Raw genomic sequence first — 15,299 nt, 5'->3', positions numbered from 1 at the left:
GGCTTCTTTGCTACGTGACATACCTGGGTTCTTCTACTATCAGGATGATGTACTGGTGTGTGGCACCAATGAAGCAGAACATGATGAAAGAGTTAATATGGTTTTGGGAAAAGTTAGAGAGTTAGGATTGACTGTAAGGGCTGAAAATGTAAATTTGCATGTGAGGCAATTACACACTTAAGGCCTGAGGTCAGTGTTAGTGGTATGGAACCAAAAGAGGAATTAATCAATTCTATTGTAATGTTGGCCACTCCAAAGAAAAAAGATGAGCTCAAATCCTTCCTCTGGATGATTGAGTTCTATAGTAAATGTTTTAAAATGTTTGTAAGCAGGACCTTTCAGATGACGACACTGGTGAAAGCTAGGGCAGAATTCATATGGTATGAAACCTGTGAAGAGGAGCTTTATGATATAAAAAGCAGTTTAAGACATGCATCTAAGTTAAGTTCTTTTGCACCAGGTAGAAAAGTTATAATTAAGACAGATGCAAGCACAAAATATCTTGGTGCTGTCTTGTCACAAGAAACTGCAGAAGGTAAGGAAACCTTTGCTGTTATATTGAGATCTTTGCGTGGTGCTGAATTGACAGAGTAAGAAGCCTTAGCTGTTTTTGTGCAATGAACCAATTCAGGAATTTTTATTGAGGGAACACATTCAAGGTCAAATCTGACCATGAGGCTTTGAAAGAGATTTTCAGTAAGAACAGTCTGGATTCCATATCCAGTCAGGTCAGAAGGTTTCACTTTCTTTGTAGAGTATATTCTGGGGATTAAGAACAGGGCGGCTGACTGCCTATCTAAGTTGGTGGAAACATGTGTAGATAATGATGCAGATTCAAAGGAGGAGGAGGGAACTGCTGCAACCAGTGTTTGTGTGGTAAATGATGGAGTAATTACTGAAAGCAAATAGAAAGAGAAGTTGGAGGGTGAAAAATCCTATCCCAGGTGAGATTGTATATTATTGATGGGTGGACCTATCAGGATAAGGACAGGAATGACACCAAACCCTATTGGTGTGTCAAGGATGACTTATCTGACATGGTTTTTTTTTATTCATAGGCACCAGGTTGATTCCCCCTGAGAAAGTAAGGGAGAAACTCATTAGTAAAGCCCATGAAGGTCACTTTGGTATCTCTGACAGAAGAGAGACTGAGGTTGGATTTTTGTTGGCTAGGTATGACATCCAAATAGAAAGGTTAATTGGCAATTGTGTAATGTGTAACAGAAGTGATCAAATCCTTGGAATGATCTTGCCATTAACATATGTGGTCCTTTGACTAGAGAAGTAGCCACTCCATATATTGTAATTTTAATCAATCTATACTCACTGTGGCCTGAGATACAAAATTCTATCTGATATCAGTTTAAAAAGTATCATAAAAGTCTTAATAGAAACCTTCACAAAAGAGGAGGTTTACCTTCAACAATCCTGTCTGACAATGGGGTCTTATTGTGTTCCAAGAAAATGGAAGACTTTCCACAAGGCAATGGTATTAAACATCCCAGTTCTGCACTGTACCACCCTGGACTAATGGGGCCATGGAACGGTTTAACAAAACTCTAAAGGAAGGGATCCAGTTTGCTAAAGCTAACAATGTGTGTTGGGAAGAACAAGTGTTTAGAAGGGTGGGAGCTTTCCAACTTACACTCATCAAACCACATGCAGAACTTCTTTTGAACTGCTAAGGGGTAGGAAGCCAAATTCTAAATTTGTCTCAGCCTGGATAAAGTGGCAGAAGGGCTGGACTGATGCTTACACTAAGCAACCTTGAAAACAGTGAGAAAAGAGGCTCCAAGATATGAGGAAAAATAAATATGACCAAGACTTTCACACCAAGATTAATGAAGTGAGGGTAGGTGACTGGGTACAAATGAGATGCTCAGTGGAGAATGACAAATGGTTGAAATTTTACAAAGCTATGAGAGTGACTTTATTTCACAATGCAGTAAAAATTGAAGATGGGAAGATATGGAACTTGGGCAGAGTAGCTTAATGACAGCCAAGTACAGGGTGGGAGGAGTGGTCTGTTGCTCCATAAGTGGTACCCTGTCTAGGGTGAGAACATCTGCAGTTAAACTTCCACTGTATTTAAAGGACTATACTATCAGGTAATGGGAGAGTTTTCATATTGTTCTCCCTTGGTGGTATTCCCTACTTGTTATCTCATTTGTTTCCATTGTTTGAGTGAACTAAGGGGCATATTTAAACTGCGGTAGTGCAGTTTTGCACCAAAACTTTTAGCGCTGGCTTGCACCATTCAGGAGTTTTGTAAAACAAAAATGGAGGGGTGATATTTCCCTATGGTATTCCCCCTTTCTGTGTTATGAAATACTCTGAAGGAAGGTAATGTAGAATGTTATGGTAGGTTGACAGTTGGAATGTGAACAGCTGAAAACGGTCGCTGACTGGTCTTGGTGGGCTGTGACTGGAGTATCTCAAATAAAGACTGTGTTTATCCTATATGAAGTTCTGTGTTATTTTCTGCCCACCTCAGACTGTGGCACACTTGAAGCCTTCATGATAGAATCAAAGCTACCAAACTTAAAGTATTTCCTTTAGAAATGAACAAAATGAAGAGGTTTGTCATAGCACTAATGGTTAGTGCTCTAGAAAGCTGAAATGAGGACACATTTTCTATGAGTTCTCAAATATTGTCTCCATCCTTGCCTTGTACTTCATTTATTTAGCAAAAAGAAATACAAATAACTGACCTACAAATATATATATATAGATAGCTATCTATATTTATATTTATAACAACATCTCATATTCCAACAAAATGGTACTTTGGTGTGCCTCAGTTTTGACTTAAATACAAAATGCTATCATTCTAGTTGTTCATTAGAACTCGGAGGTGAAGCTACAGTTGATTAGTAAGGCGTTAACTGAAGGACTGCTACTGGTGTTGAAAGAAATGTTTAACTGTACATGTGCCACAAATTTTAATTTGTGGGCCCTTGGGAGTCCTGTGGGACCAGCCCTCCAGATAACACTATTTTTTTAACTATAACTTCTCAAAAACTATTGAACAGATTTACACCATATCACAAAAAGCATACTTTCTGAGTAAAGATCTAGCTTTCTTCCAAATTTGATGTAGTTCTATTCAGATGTTTTCTCAGTATTATTATATATTTTTTGCTTTGGAAATTGCTTGTGGGAAAAGTGCTTTAGGACCCTCCTTTTCATTGTCCCCGCTTGCTTGAGAGATCACTCAAAACTTTCAGGAAGGAGCTGAGGTGGATGAACTTTTTTTGGAAAGGTTTGTGAAGATTTGTGAAACGGTGCCAAAGTTATTATCAAATGCAAAAGGAACAAGTGATGGATGGAATGCTGAAAAATGTCAAGCTTTCCCTCCGTACTGAGAATCTGGGCCTAAATCCATCATTTTTCTTGCTAACCATGACCTTCCAGTTTGGACCCAGCCATATGCAAATCAATCTTGACCATGCTTCCCATAGGAACAGTCCAGCCCAAACTGCCAGCCAAGGTCCTCCCTGGACCGGAAACAAGCAGCCAGTGACCCATTTTTGGGTATCACCCCTCATCAGCCAGGCTAGCTTGACTCCAGTGGCATGGGGAGCAACGGACCCACGTTTAGGCATAACCGTCCCACTTAGGACAACAAATGCAAAAAGAATGAGTGATGAACAGGATGCTGAACAATGTGAAACATTCATCCCCAGTACAGAGATCTGGGCATAAATCCATTGTTTGTTTGCTACCCAATCCCTTCCAGTTTGGACTCAGCCATATGCAAATCAGTCTTGACCCTGCTCCTCATGGGAACAGTCCAGCCCAACCTGCCAAGCCAGATCCTCCCTGAACCAGAAACAAGCATCCTGGGACTAGTTTTGGAGTATCACCCCCACATCAGCCAGGCTAGCTTGACTTCAATGGCATGGGGAGCAAAGGGCCCACATCTGGGCATATCCGTCCCACTTAGTCGACAAATGCAAAAAGAACAAATGATAGACGGAATGCTGAACAATGTCAAACCTTCACCCACAGTACAGGGATCTGGGCATAAATCCATCATTTTTTTGCTAACCATGCCCTTCCAGTTTGGACCCAGCCATATGCAAATCAGTCTTGACTCTGCTCCCCATGGAAACAGTCCAGCCCAAACTGCCAGGCCAGGTCCTCCCTGGACCAGAAACAAGCATTTCTGGACCAGTTTCAGGTATCACACCACATCAGCAGAGCCTTAGCAAAACAAAAAACTCAGACTCAGGTATAACTACACAGTGGCTACCACGACTGTATAACATGCCGAAACAAATTGGTCATTACTGTTTGTAATTTATACTTTTTTCCTCTCTTACCAAATAAATGGATTGAAGAACTACTGGATTGTGAGGAGTGAACTTTTAATTTCTGGATTGGTGCTGCTTTGTTGTTGCCACAAATGCATTGCGAGCAGTGGTGGAAAAATGTAAGGTATGTCACACACACATAATGGTAGTCACACAGACGTAAGGAGTGCAGCTCTAATCCTGAGGATCAAGGAGAAGGAGTTTGTTGAGCAGCTGCCCTCTGCCTATGTGAATTAGTATGCAGCTATGATACAGGTCGGTGAGATTGGTGGGTTGGTTGAGTGCCGCTGCTCAGGGCACCACAGGGAGCACGGGGAGGGGTTAACTCCCGACAGACTGTTCTGCTAAATTGTAGCTAAACTTTAGTTACAGAGTTCTGTGTAGTCCATTTTAATATGGAAAAAACAAAAAGAAGCGGGGAGAGGAAATATAAACCCCAGAAAATATTTCGCTTATTTACTGTCCGGTGAATATGCTCTAATTATTGGCTTCCAAAGTTGGAGGAGAAATATGTATCATAAGTAAAACATTTTGTCAAATTAATTAAATGGTGAAGTTAAGTGCAATTGAAGTGATTTGTAAATCTACATAGCAACCTGTACTCAAATATATGATACAGCAGTATAAAAGTATAACCATAAAATAATATAAAGAATATCTCTGCTATTTGAAATACGATGGAGGATAGAAAAAATTAATGGAAATTAGACGTGAAACAGACATCCTGTGAGAAATCAATGGTGGAAATTGGTGACGATAAGCAGGGGCTTAGAAAAAGGACACATGTACAAATAATCAAAAATTTGGAAAAATCGATGAAAACGGAAGCAAGATATTGGTAATAGATGGCACCTCTCTCAAAAATGTAATAATTTGGTAGGATTCCAAGAGGTTCTACACCCTTATGAGGCTGTGGATGAGGATTTGATGAAGGAGTGGTGTTTCAAAACTGAGCACTGCTCACTAAAATTGATGAGCATGCTTAATGCAAAATGGAGATAGAAGCTGGAAGAATAAACATTCTCACACAGGAACTTGAGGCGTATAAAATAACGAGGAGGCTAAAGAGTTATTAAATACAATGGTAAAAGCTTTCGAAATATATGATGAAGAAATTAGAGAGAGGAAGTCCAGAAAATTCACTCAAGACAGATTGGACTACCAATATGAAAGGATATTCACTTTTGTGAAAAGTATGATAGTTTAAGGATGAAAGAAACAGTGGAAAAAATGACTGTAGTCATGGAAACTGAAACACAAATAAGTTCTGAAGCTAGATTAAGTACAGATGAAGGACCCTCTGTTTGGTTTGATGTTGTAGAGAAAATGTGCTTCCTGCAAATGAAAAAACGGCAGGGTGGCAGGGGCAAATAAATAAATTGCGAAAAAGACACTGCAGGACAAGGAGATGCAAAAGTGAGAGTAAAGAGCGAGGGCAAGGTGAGAAAATAACTACATTATCCCATAGAGATGAAAACGACATGAAGGAAAAATCTCTGGTAATTAAAATGTGACCAAAGAAATTGACTCCAAATCAAGACAGAATATTGAACTATGGATTGTCATTTTGCCCACCTACTGCCCACAGTTTTTACACACTAACAACAAAAGTATATACGTTCACTAAAAAGTTAAAATTATATAAATACTCTCAAATTAAACCAAAAAAAGGAGAACAACATTTGAAAAAGACAATTTAAAAATCAACCTTTATTATTCGTGATATCCCTGATCTTATGGAAATTATTGAATTGTAACAGGAGGCCTGCAAAATGGAAATCACCACTTCTGTTGCTTGAGAAAACAGTGTATCTCATGTGGAAATTCTCAATAGAATGGATATTAATACCAGTCTTACAATATCAAGCAGACATAAATCAAATAGTACATTTTGGCTACAGTAATCTGCAGGTAATACATTTGATTTCTTCTACTAAATGGTAGCCAAATTCGTGGCGGAAGATATTAATGACCTGCGGAGAAAACATCATTGGAAACAATAGGGCAACTTAACATATAAATACTAGAAGGGCATTTTACATTAACCCTTCACTGCCAGGCCTTTTTTTGGCTATTTGGGGCAGTTCTTACTTAGGCCCTCATAACTTTTGGTTCACATAAGATACCCACGCCAAATTTGTGTCCTTTTTTCCAACATCATAGGGATTCTGGAGGTACCCAGAGTTTGTGGGTTACCCTGAAGGAGACCAAGAAATAAGCCAAAATACAGCAAATATTTAATTTTTTAAAAAGAAATGGGAAAAAAAGGGCTGCAGAAGAAAACTTTTTTTTTTCTGAAAACGGCATCCACAAAGGGTTGGCTGTGCTAAAATCACCATCTTCCCAGCTTTTAGGAACAGGCAGACTTGAATCAGAAAACCACATTTTTCAACACAATTTTGGAATTTCACTGGGACAGACCCCATTTTTACTAATTTTTGTGCTTTTAGCCTCCTTCCAGTTAGTGACAGAAATGGTTGTGAAACCAATGCTGGATCCCAGACAGCTAAACATTTTTAAAAAGTAGGTAAAATTCTGAATTCAGCAAGGGGACATTTGTGTAGATCCTACAAGGTTTTCCTACAGAAAATAACAGCTGAAATAAGAAGAATATTGAAATTGAGGTTAAAAAAACAGCAATTTTTCTCCACGTTTGACTCTGTAACGTTTTCCTGCCATGTCAGATTTTCAAAAGCAATATGCCGTTATGTCTGCTGGACTCTTCTAGTGACAGAAAATGCCCCAAAATGCAAAGTGGACACATCACATTTTCCCAAAGAAAACTGATCTGTTGTTTGCAAAGTGCCTAGCTGTGGATTTTGGCCTCTAGGTCAGCCAGCATCTAGGGAAACCTACCAAACCTGTGCATTTTTTAAAAGTAGACACCCAGGGGAATCCAGGATCGGATGACTTGTGGGCCTCTCACCACGTTTTATTACCCAGAATCCTTTGCACACCTCAAAATTTGGCAAAAAAACACTTTTTCCTCTAATTTTGGTGATGGAAAGTTCTGGAATCTGAACAGAGCCACAAACTTCCTCCTAGCCAGCATTCCCCCAAGTCTCCCAATAAAAATGGTACCTCACATGTGTGGGTAGGCCTAGTGCCCGCGACAGGAAATGCCCCAAAACTCAACGTGAACACATCACATTTTCCCAAAGAAAACTGACCTGTTTTTTGCAAAGTGCCTAGCTGTGGATTTTGGCCTCTAGTTCAGCCGGCACCTAGGGAAACCTACTAAACATGTGCATTTTTGAAAACTAGACCCCTAGTGGAATCCAGGATGGAGTCACTAGTGGGGCTCTCACCACGTTCTGTTACCCAGAATCCTTTGCAAGCCTCAACATTTGGCAAAAAAACACTTTTTCCTGATATTTCGGTGATGGAAAGTTCTGGAATCTGAGAGGAGCCCCAAGCTTCCATATACCCAGCGTTCCCCCACGTCTCCCAATAAAAATGGTACCTTACTTGTGTGGGTAGGCCTAGTGCCTGTGACAGGAAATGCCCCAAAACACAACGTGGACACATCACATTTTCCCAAAGAAAATGACCTGTTTTTTGCAAAGTGCCTAGCTGTGGATTTTGGCCTCTAGCTCAGCCGGCACCTAGGGAAACCTACCAAACCTGTCCATTTTTTAACACTAGACACCTAGGAAAACCCAGGATGGCGTAACTTGTGGCGCTCTCACCAAGTTCTGTTACCCAGAATCCTTTGGAAACCTCAAAATTTGGAAAAAAAAACTTTTTCCTCACATTTCGGTGATAGAAAGTTCTAGAATCTGAGAGGAGCCACAGATTGCCTTCCACCCAGCATTCCCCCAAGTCTCCTGATAAAAATGGTACCCCACTTGTGTGGGTAGGCCTAGTGCCTGTGACAGGAAATGCCCCAAAACCCAACGTGGACACATCACACTTTCCCAAAGAAAATTACCTGTTTTTTGCAAAGTGCCTAGCTGTGGATTTTGGCCTCTAGCTCAGCTGGCACCTAAAGAAACCTACCAAACCTGTCCATTTTTTAAAACTATAGACCTAGGAGAACCCAGGATGGCGTAACTTGTGGCGCTCTCACCAGGTTCTGTTACCCAGAATCCTTTGAAAACCCTAAAATCTGGCAAAAAAACACTTTTTCCTCACATTTCGGTGATAAAAAGTTCTAGAATCTGAGAGGAGCCACAAATTGCCTTCCACCCGCATTCCCCCAAGTCTCCTGATAAAAATGATGCCTCACTTGTGTGGGTAGGCCTAGTGCCTGCAACAGAAAATGTCCCAAAACACAATGTGGACACATCAAAATGATGTATTACAAAACTACCTGTTTTTGCAGGGGGCGCACCTGTATTTTTGGTCCCAGGTTCAGCGGTCATCTAAGGAAACCTACCAAACCTGTGCATTTTTTTAAACTAGACACCCGGAGGAGTCCAGGGAGGTGTGGCTTGCATGGATCCCCCAACATTCTCTTACCCAGACTCCTCTGCAAATCTCAAATATAACAAAAAAAATCACATTTTCCACACTTTTTTTGTAGGATCTCTGTGCTGGTACAAATTTCCTACCACCCAATATTCCCCTCGGTCTTCTGATAAAAATGATTCCTCACTTGTGTGGGTGGCCCAGGTGCCTGCAACAGGAAAAGGCCAAAAACGTGTAGAGATTGAGGGGATAGCACAGCGAATTGATAAGCACAAGTTTTTTATACATCTGTAGGCTGACTCTGTTTTGGGAACCCACACAAGTGAGGTATCATTTTACTTGGGAGACTGAGGGGAACGCTGGGCGGGAGGAAATTTGTGCTGGCACGGTGATCCTACAAAAAAAAGTGAGGAACATATGGTTTTTTAAGCAAATTTTGAGGTTTGCAAAGGAGTCTGGGTAAGAAAATGTTGGGTGGAGCACGCGCAAGCCACACCTCCCTGGACTCCTCTGGGTGTCTAGTTTTAAAAAATGTCTGGGTTTGGTAGGTTTCCCTAGATGAAGGCCGCACCCGGGACCAAAAACACAGGTGCCACTCCCCCTGAAACACAGGTAGTTTCGTAATAGTTCATTTTGATGTGCCCACGTCTTTCTGTGATGTTCCAGACACCAAAATTGTGAAAAGAAATGCACTTAGGTTATGTTAAAAAGATCCCTCACCCACCAACCAAGTTGGTGGCATGCTTCATCAACGGGGTCCCAGCCGAGGCACCTAGCATGTCATAGGTGTGCTGCGATGCCTGATTACAGCAGAGCAGTTTCATTTCATTTTTACCACACATACTGGTTGGTTTTGGCACGAGGGTAAGTGATGGTTCAGTACATCAAATTTATGAACAGGAGATTTGAAAAAAATGAAATGCACTGGTAATAACTGAAAGGCCAAAAAATTGAACCAATGACTCATAGCTCATGAGCTGTAAAGCTGCATCAAGGCACCAACCGCTTTACAGCCCATTAACACACCTTTCATACATGACATGCACAAGACTATTTATGCCGTCAGCCACGGACCCAGCACATTACAACACTCGCATCAACAGACAGGGCCATTCAAGTGCCCATCACTTTCTTATGCCAACATGCATGATACAGCAATCACACCAGCTGATGGGAACGTGTGGACTGGCGTTTGGCTGGCAGTGTGTTGCAGTGTCCAACAGCAAGTCACTATTTACACCACCAGCCAGGGCCACTTGACACACACTGCCAGCCAAGCGCCACTCGATGCACACTGCCAGCCAAGCGCCACTCCACGCACACCGCCAGCCAGCACCACTCCACGCACACCGCCAACCAAGCACCACTCCATGCACATCGCCATCATTTTATTTTGTAAACTACAAAGAAACCACTAACTAATTATAAATAAGTACAAAACTACAAACACAAAAGCTCTAACTGAATACAGGACAGTAATGCCAACCGTGAAACTGGACATATCAAAATATAAAACAGCCAGTTTACACTCATGGTAGTTCTCAGTAATTCTGTGTGTGGTAACTCCTGAAATAGCCAGCCACACACAGCCCAGGCTTTAAAGGACAGTCCAGGCAGTACATCTGTCTCTCCCTCCAGATACCTCTTCGGGCACAGACTCTACATTTCTGAGTGGGCAAGTCTTTTTTGGGAGTGGGAGGAATGTGATAAGGAAAGTGGCAATCTTTCAATTTAGCCACATCCTCCGCCATTGCTACTTTAGGAACTCTTGCCTGTTCCACCACAATAAGGCTCTCTATCACTGACTCCTAAAATTTAACAAATTTCATCCTTGAATCAGGGGAACAATCCTTGAGCACAATAAATGCATTACAAGTTGCTGAATGAAACAAATGGACGGCCAACTTTTTATGCCACACGTAAGACTTACGAAGAGCAGTGTAAGGTTCCAACCTCTGATCTACTCTATCGACACCACCTATGTGCTTATTGCAGTCCAAAATGCACGCAGGTGTGCGCACTTCTGCAACCTGACCCCAAACAGTCACAGGGGAAGTACTCTCATCATGGTTGGTAGTTAGCATGTACACATCCCTGCTGTCTGCAAATTTGAGAGATAGCAGCTCATTATTACGCAAGGCACTGCACTGTCCCCTCTCAAGTGTTTTACAAACAAGTTCCCTTGGATAGCCTTTCCGGTTAGAAGGGATTGTGCTACAAGCAACAGTGTCCATTCTGAACAATTCCTTGAACAACTGCTCTCCATTGTAGAAGTTATCTACGTACAAATGGTGACCTTTGTTAAACAGTCATCGACCAAGTTCCCACACAATTTTCTCACTAACTCAAAAAGTAGGCGGACAACCAGGGGGATCAATACTGGAATCCCTACCAGTGTAGACCCTGAAATTATACACATATCCTATAATACTTTCAGACAGCATATACATCTTAATTCCATACATTGCCCTCTTGCTAGGAATGTACTACTTAAAAACCAAAAGCCCCTTGAACAGGACCAAAGACTTATCAACAGATATTTATTTCCCTGGAACATAGACCTCTGAAAAACGATCTACAAAATGATCAAGGACAGGCCTAATTTTAAAAAGACTGTCACAATCAGGGTGATCTTGTGGCAAGGCTAAAGAATTGTCAACCAAATGCAGCATCCGAAGAAGAAGCAAATAACGATTACGAGTCATGGTTGCAGGAAATATTGCCGTTGCCATTAAGGGACTGGTAGACCAATAAGAAGCCAGAGACGTCTGCCTTATCAACTCCATCAAAAAAGTTAAACCCAGGAACATTTTCATCTATTCCAGATTTGTGGGAATCCACTGGGTAGCTCTAGACTGAGGCCTAAGTCTGGCAGTGTTGTACCTCAAATACTGCTCCACATACAAATTAGTCTGCTCAACAATCTCTTTCAAAAATACATCGTCCATAAACAACTCAAGGAAATTGACAGGCAAAACGTTTTCCATATTCACTCTACACCCTAGGAGACCAGTAAAGACAGGCAACTGAGGCTGCTCCATGTTTGGGGCAACCCAGGTGTCAGGTCTTCCAATGGGAAAACTTTCAGCCCCAGGCTGCTGCATTATTGGCACATCAGTGTCCTCCTCTAAAACATCTGCACTGAGAGTGGCTTCCTCGTCAGAAGATTCCTCCCAGACAGAAAACTCACTGCCAGAATCTCTCACTTCTTCCTCTGCCTCAGATGCAGAGTCAGTCTCATAATCATGGTCAGAAGACGACTCAAAAAGCATGCCAACAACCTGCTGAGCGGTCACTCTGAGGCTAGCCATGATCCTTTCTAAGAGGTGTAACTTGACAAATGCACCAACAACAACCAGCACTGTCTAAAATAAGTAATAAACAACGTGTGGCTTTATCACAAAGAATTATGTACTCAAAAACTATACCACTCACTTGCCTGAAAAAGGTAGACTCACCAGCAATCACTCTGCACAGACACAGCAATCACCAAAGATATCCCACAAAAAAAAAAGAAAAGCAAATTAGACATAAGACAACAAAATCATTGTGCATAAATCTAAGCACAATTTCACACACAATCCTTCAGTTAGTACACCACCTACAAACATGTCATTTATGCATGGCAACACTACTCCTTTGGAGTAAATTGTTTTTACTTACCTAAAGCATGCAACTACGCAAACCACAGGTCAACCACTGCCAAAACTGCAAGGAGCCATAGCAAAGGAAGCAAAAGCTTTGAACTAGAACAAAAAGGAGAAATAAACTGTTCTAATCACAAATGCAAATACTTTGTCAGTTGACTAACACCCCGCCACCAAGCATTTAGGAATTTTCCCTGGTGCCTAAGTGGATTCTGTCCCCATTGGTGGCTTCTGCTCCCAAGGGGGGCAGAGGGGCCTAAAAAAATTGCCTGATCTGCCCGCAAGGAAGGCAGAAATTGCCAACAGGAATGTGCCCCCTTTGGGGGGCGACCCTTGCCAAAGGGGCCACCCCCCACACAAAACACACACAAGATCCCTGGTGGCTAAGTGGATTCTGCCCCCTTGGGGGCAGATGAGCTTAAACAAATAGGCTGATCTGCCCCCAAGAGGGACAGAAATGGGCAACAGTTCTGTGTCCCGTTTGGGGGGGCGACCCTTGCCAAAGGGGCCGCCTCCCCACACAAAACACACACACACACACAAGATCCCTGATGGCTAAGTGGATTCTGCCTCCCCCTTGGGGGCAGATGGGACCAAAAAAAATAGGCCGATCTGCCCCCAAGGAGGGCAGAAATGGCCATCAGTAATGATGTGCCTTTTTTTGGGGGGGGCGGCCCTTGCCAAAGGGGCCACCCCCTACACAAAACACACACACACAAGAGCCATGGTGCCTAAGTGGATTCTGCCCCTCTCGGGGACAAAGGGGCCTAAAAAAATAGGCAGATCTGACCCCAAGGGGGGCAGAAGTGGCCAACAGTTCTGTGCAGTGAACTGCTCTGCCTCCCATGGCTCCACTTGCTAAGTAGAGCCCTCATCCCTTGTTCCTCTGAACTCCTGACCCCTTTGAGGAGTTCGAGGCCCTCCTCCACCTGATGGCTTCTGCCTGCACCTCATTCCTGGCGTCTAGTGGGAGAGATCTGATTTCCTACTAGGCTGCCTCTCCTCATTTTCTCTGCTCCTCTCTCTGTGTGCTCTCTCTTTCGTGTCTGCCCCCCATGCCCCTTCTGCCATTTGCTCTCCTCTGTGCCCTTTTGACTTAATTTACTTTTGTTTTACTTTTGCTTTGCTTCTGCCTTACTTTTTCTTTACTTTGACTTTACTTTTGCTTTTCCCTTGACTCTGTCTCTCACCCTCCCCCCTCTCTCTCTTTCTCGCTACTGCTGCCCCTGCGGCCCCGCCCCTCCGCTCACTCGTGCTGCTCTGCTGCTCTCCATCCACTGCTGCCCGGCAGCCCAGCCCCCTTTATTTGTGCCGTTGCCCCCCTGCTTCTGTCTCCCAGCTATCCTCTCCTCCCCCCACCCTACTTAGTGGCAGCCGCTGCACGGCTGCGCCACTGATGCACCAAAGGCATACCCGTCTGTGCCCGTCCGTGCCTGGTTTCACACAGCGCTGGAACCCCTGGCTCTCGTGCCACCCACCGCCGCCACGCACATCTTCATTACGACCCTGCCACCCTCTGCGCCCTCAATACCGGCCACTCACCTAACTGCCTTCAAGCTTCCCCGCAGATCATCTTCTGACCCTTCTCCTGCCTGAACTGCACCTTCATCAGCCTCCACGCCAACGACCCACCCACCAAGGCAGGACGCAACCATCTCAGATGCATCCTTCTCAACACCCGCTCCGTCCACAAACATGTCATAGAACTATGTAAGCTACTCGACTGAGTTTCTCCAGATGTCGCATTCCTGACCGAGACCTGGATGAAACCCTCCTCAGCACGTGACATTGCCATAGCCATCCTGGACGGCTACAATATCACCTGCAGGGACCGCTCCAACAAACCAGGAGGAGGCATCACCATCATCCACAAGAACACCCTCAGGATCACGACCAGCACCGAAGACACCCTCAGCACCGCTAAACACCTGCACTTCCAGATCCACGCCGACCCAAACACCACCCTCTGGGGGACCCTCGTCTACAGACCCCCCAGCCTCTGACATCAGTTCAGCAACTCTATTACCGACGTCATCAGCATGCACATTCTCGCAGCCACTGACTACATACTCCTTGGGGACTTAAACCTCCACCTCAAGAACACCAGTGACCACAACACTACCACCCAGCTCAACAACCTCTCCAACCTCAGCCTCAAATAGCTCGTCACAACACCCACCCACTCCTCAGGACACACACACAACTCCCATTTTCTCTGCCAGCAAACACGTCTCTTTCAGGACCACCACTGCATCCACTTCTCCTTCGAGAAACCCACAACACACCATCACTCGCAACAGATTCCACACCGCAGATGGAACAAGGCCACCGAAGACCAACTAATCACTACCCTCTCCTGGAACCCACCCATCAACACTGCAGACACTGACACAGCTGCCTGCAACTTCAAGCAATGGATCAACAACTGTGCCAACGTTCTCACCCCAATCAAAAATCGATCCAACAGACGCACCAATAGAAAGGCCTTCTGGCTCGCAGCCGACCTCCAAGAATCTAAGCAGACATGCTGAAGACTTGAAAAGAAGTGGTGCCATAATCAGACACCACACAGCCTTCAAAAACACCGTCCGCAGACACTGCCAACTCATCCGAACCGCCAAGAGAACCGCCTTCAAAGAATGCGTCAACAACAACGCACACAGCCACAAGAAGCTCTTCAACGTCATGAAGTAAATTTCCAACCCCAGCTCCAATGCCAATGACATCCGCCATCACAAAACCTCTGCGACTCCCTAGCCTCCTACTTCCACTGCAAGATCGCAGACATCCACAGCAGCTTCAGCACTCAGACCCCCCAGCAACCACCAACACCACAGACTCACCACCCACTACCATCCTGCGCTCCTGGACCCATGTCAATGACAACAACACCATCAAAATCATGAACACCATCCACTCCGGCTCA

The sequence above is a fragment of the Pleurodeles waltl genome, chromosome 1_2 (genome assembly GCF_031143425.1).
Source record: "Pleurodeles waltl isolate 20211129_DDA chromosome 1_2, aPleWal1.hap1.20221129, whole genome shotgun sequence".
NCBI classification, from domain to species: Eukaryota; Metazoa; Chordata; class Amphibia; order Caudata; family Salamandridae; genus Pleurodeles; species Pleurodeles waltl.
The sequence above is the reverse complement of the archived record's forward strand: the minus strand, read 5'-3'. Positions refer to the sequence as shown.